Source organism: Malus sylvestris, chromosome 10, assembly GCF_916048215.2.
Source record: "Malus sylvestris chromosome 10, drMalSylv7.2, whole genome shotgun sequence".
NCBI classification, from domain to species: domain Eukaryota; kingdom Viridiplantae; phylum Streptophyta; class Magnoliopsida; order Rosales; family Rosaceae; genus Malus; species Malus sylvestris.
The window spans coordinates 3,008,824-3,014,374 of record NC_062269.1 but is presented as its reverse complement, the minus strand read 5'-3'; positions in this window follow the sequence as shown (position 1 = coordinate 3,014,374).

Here is a 5,551-nt window from a genome sequence, read left to right as displayed (position 1 = left end):
GTCAAAGTCTGAAGGTTTGAACTTTGATTTGTATTCAACGGTTGAGATTAAATCTCGAAATAATCCGACAGCTATTAAAATTCTAAATATATATATTTAAAAATTAAATAATATATATATATATATTTCGGTTCGGTTCGGGATTACAGAAATCCCGAAAACTTGAGACAGATTTCTGTACCGAAATTTCGAGATCGATTCGGTATTGGGTACTGAAATTTTAGGGATTTTCAGTTCGGTTTAGGATTTGGTATTTTTTTTTTCCAGCCTAATCTCTAGGTTCGGCAGAGTTGTTGAACTCCTGTTTAAACCATTTCATCCAAAATATGTAAATGAACTATCTCAGATCAAAAGGGTGGCCATGGTTTGATTCGGTCCGGTTTCACTTTCAAACCAGAATTGATACCGGAAAGTATCAACCGTTGAGTTCAGTATGGTTTCGCTTAAATTTATTACTAAAACCGTACGCTTCGATTTACACCCTTTCCAGTTCAGTTCATGCCAGTTTACGATTCTAACAAATATAAGGTAAATTACAAAAATCTACCTCAACTATTGGGTCAGCCATAATTTCATACCCCTATCTTTAAAACATTTCAATGTCATATCTTATCTTCGAATTTATTGCAATGTCATACCTTTCGTTAGTTTGTCTGTCAATTCCTCTGTTAAATGCCGACGTGGCTTGAGGCGAGCCCACTTTCTATTAATTAAATATTAAAAAATTAAATACAATTATTTAAATATTTTTATATTTTAAAAAAAGTGGGACCCACCCACCTTCTTCCTATCCCGCCTGTCTCCCCTCACCCTTTATTCCTTCACTCCAAAACCAGAACCCCACAGTGACTTTCCCTCGCCCTCATCCTCCCCACTCGATCATCTTCTCCACCTAGTCACCCAGCCATCTACACTCCGATCAAGCGATTCCTTTCCATGCCCGTCCTCCCCTATGCCCCCCGCCCCCCATCCGCTTCCGCACATGCCACTCCGTCCTCAACCCCTTCTCCACCGTTGATTACACCGCCAAGATCTAGAGCTGCCCTTTCTGCTTCACCCGCAACCACTTCCCTCCCCATTACGCCTCCATCTCCAACGAGAACCTCCCCGCCGAGCTCTTCCCCCAGTACACCACCACCTAGTACAACTCGTCCATCGAAAAACCCACCTCACCACCGATCTTTATTTTCATCGTCGACATATGACCAAGAAGGAGCTCTCATTTCTCAAGTCCACTCTGTCTCATGCTCTTGTTCTCCATCCACATATTTGGAGATAAGAGAGTTGGCGAGTGATGGGAGATGGGGGGAAGGGGTCATGGGGGATTTTTGGGTTCAAGGGATTTTTGGGTCGGGTTGCTTAGAAGAAGAAGAAGAAAGGGGATTTTCAGGGAAAGGGGATTTTTGGGAGAAAGTGGTGGGTGATGGGGGCTTTGGTTTTGGTGACGAAGGAAGGTTGGGGGTGGGGGACATGGGTGGATGGGGAAGAAGGGGGTTTTGGTTTTGGAGTGACAGGAGGAAGGGTGGGGGGAGATCAGTGCGATAGGAAGAACGTGGGTGGGTCCCACATTATTTTTATAAAAATATTTAAATAATTGTATTTTAATTTTTTTTAATATTTAATTAATTTTTTTAATAAAAAGTGGCCCCGTCTCAAGCCACATCAACATCTAACAGAATAATTGACAAACAAACTGACGAAATATATAGCAATGAAGTACCCGATTTTTATACCCACCCCTAAATCAAAGCTGAGTTCAAAAACAAGTATCAGATTGTATCTCTTTGTACCATCAATCACATTTTCTTTGCTTGAAAGTAGAGAGCATAATGGATAGCAATGAAGTACCCGAGATATCTTTTATATATATATATATATATCTAAACCATAAATTTGGAATTAGGGATCGTTAGATACAACCAAACACAAAGTTTAAAAAAATCAAATTTCAGTTAATCATTTCTTACTCAGAGTTCGCGAGGGGAATTGACGAAGGAGCTCGCATGGGCAGAGTATTTGTTTCCAATTATTGAGCCAAGATTTAGTTTGAATGGTATATTTAAGCCGAAACCTAAAATTAAATGAGAACAAATGGTAGTGAGCCCTAAATATTTGTCTTAACCAGGGTCTATATTCAAGAATATCAACGGAAAGCTATACATTAATTTTAAGTACCTCACGATAACGTGAATGTGAAAACAAATGGACTTAATGATGATTTTTGTATGAATTTATAAAACCGATAAAAAAACCGTGAGTGTTAACCCTCGTTTTCTTGTGAAAAATACAAATGTTTCATTTTTGTAAAATATTTTCCATGACATTAAGAAAATGTTTACAAGATATTTGGAAACAGTTTTACCAATTATTGAGCCACATATGTATTTATAGTATAATATTTAAGCTGAAACCTAAAAAATAAATGAAAAAAAATTGTAACGAGATCCAAGACATTTCTTAACCGGTGTTTCACCCTCAAGAAATATCAACAGAAAGTCTTATATTTGTTTTAAAAACCAAGTCATCTAGATGTAGGTCTTATAAAACCAAGTCAATTATTTGTTACAAAACTTTTATTTGTTAACAAAGACTCCACGCCTATAGCCATATGATGTTGTGTTACAAATATTTTTAATCAAAGACTTCACATCTACAGCCATGTGCTTTGTGAAAGCCGACATAAATGAAAAAAAAATTGTAGTGAGGCCCAAATCTTTGCCTTAACAAGGGTCTATACTCAAGAATATCGACGGAAAGTTACATTAATTTTAAGTAACAAATATATTTAATGAAGATATTTATACGAATTTACAAAACCGATAAAAAATCGTGAGTTAACCCCCACGTTTTTTGTGGAAATGCAAATCTTTCATTTTCGTAAAATATTTTCCCTGACATTAAGAAAATCTTTAAAATACATTTGGAAGTGGTTTTACCAGTTATTAAGCCACAAAAGTATTTATAGTAGAATATTTAAGCCGAAACATACAAAATAAGTGAAAAAAATTGTAATGAGGCCCAAAACGTTTCTCAAACGGTGTTTCACCCTCAAGAAATATCAACTGAAAGTCTTACATTAATCTTAACAACCAAGTCATCTAGATGTAGGTCTTATGAAACCAAGTCGATTACATGTTGCAAAACTTTTAAGAAATATTTTCCTTGACATTAAGAAAATCTAAACCATAAAGCAAAAAATTCTAATTAAGTTCAGTTTGTCTGTTAATTCATCTGTTAAATGCTAACGTGGCCTGAGACGGTGCTCACTTTCTATTAAAAAATTAAAATACAATTATTTAAATATTTTTATAAAAAAAATGTGGAACCCACCCACCTTCTTCCTATCCCACCTGTCTCCCCCCACCATTCCTCCCTTGTAAAACCCCACCCCCGATTTAAAAAATTGTATTAGGTCTTAATGTGTGTGCATGGAGGGCCCACGTGTTTTAGTTTTAATTATGTACCTATGTTTTTTAGATATACGTACCTATGTTTGGAAAGATTATGCTCAATGTTTTTGTTCATATCTAGTAGTCACTATTCAGCCAGGGGCAAGGATCTAGTGTTGGCATATGGGCCAGGAGAAATAATCCCTAGCTTCGAGTCAAGGGATATGGAGCTGGCAAGGGGCTTGGAGAAATAATATATGACTTCGGGTCGAGAGACATGGAGCTGGCAATGGGCCGAGAGATATTATTATTTGATACCACTATTTGGCACACTATATACAAGATATGCTTTATGAGATGTTTTATGGCATGCTAGGGTTTTCGGAAAACCTACCACTTATTATGCTATTAGTTTTCATAAAACTTTGGGGGTTAGTATGTTTTGTGCCCCTCAGGAATTAGAATCGAGTGGTATAACCCTGGCGTCAAGGTACTTCTGCATCGGCATCTTCGAATCCTCTCGATGAATGACCCATTCCTTGTTCATTCAATTTTTATATTATTTATTTTAGTGTTCTAGTTTAGTTGTATGCTCTGAACACATTCCTCAGTTACATATTAATCATACTTAAATTTATAAGTCTTATTTATTTCTTATTCTTAACATTTGCATTTAATAAATGGCTTTTGTCACCCTCGGGTGTCGGCCAGCACGTGTCTATCATGGTGTTCGGGGAATAACGAGATCAAGACGTGTCATCCCTTCACTCCAAAACTAGAACCCCACCGTGACTCTCCCTCGCCCTCATCCTCCCCACTCAATCATCTTCTCCACCCAGCCACCCAGCTATCTATACTATGATCAAGCCATTCCCCTCCATGCCTATCCTCCCCTAAGCCCTCCATCCGCTGTCACACCTGCCGCTCCATCCTCAACCCCTTATCCATCGTCGATTACGCCGCCAAGATCTGGATCTGCCTTTTCTGTTCACCCGTAATCATTTCCCTCCCCACTACGCCTCCATCTCCGACAAGAACCTCCCCGCCGAGCTCTTCCCCCAGTACACCGCCACCGAGTACAACTTGTCCATCGAAAAACCCACCTCACCTCCGATCTTTGTTTTCGTCATCGACACATGATCGAGGAGGATCTCTTGTTTCTCAAGTCCACTTTGGCTCTGGCTCTCGGTCTCCATCCCCATATTTGGAAATGAGGGAGTAGGTAAGTGATGAAGGATAGGGGAAAGGGTGATGGGGGATTTTTGGGTCGGGTTGCTTAGAAGAAGAAGAAGAAGAAGAAATATGATTTTTTGGGGAAAGGGGATTTTTAGGAGAAAAGGGTGGGTGATAGGGGATCTAATTTTGGTGGTGAAGGAAGATTGGGGGTGGGGGACATGGGTGGATGGGGAATAAGGGGGTTATGGTTTTGGAGTGAAGGGAGGAAGGGTGGGGGGAGATGGGTGGGATAGGAAGAAGGTGGGTGGGTCCCACATTATTTTTATAAAAATATTTAAATAATTGTATTTTAAATTTTTTTTAATAAAAAATGAGCTCAACCTCAAGCCACATCAGCATTTAACAGAAGAATTGACAAACTAATGGAAGATATGACATTACAATAACTTCGAAGATAAGGTATGATATTGAAATGTTTTAAAGATGAAGTATAAAACTGTGGTTGAGTTGAGGTAGTTTTTCATAATTTACCCACAAATATATATATATATATATATATATATATATTGTATCTTCTACTTCAAATACCAAACACATTTCAACTACAAATTCAAGTAAATTATTTAGTTTAGTGTAATTAAATATTAGATTAAATAGACAACAAAATTTAAAAAGTCGTCTAAGTTACCACATTAACAATAATGTTTTTGTTTTAATATGATAGCACAACTTGATCAAATTCTAATTACTCACTGGCGAATCTGTTTCCTCTCATCTCTTAAAACCAACAAGAATTGCTGATTACAACTTACAACGCAACACCCAGCCGAAACTTGTAATTGCCTGAGATGGGAAAATAAATGTCCCCTAAGCCGAAACTTGGCCCTATCCCAGAAGAGAGTGCTTGCAGACCAAGATTGGGTACAGCATCAAAAGGACAAAACAACTATATTTCACAGGTCAATGAACATTGATACAACACAAAC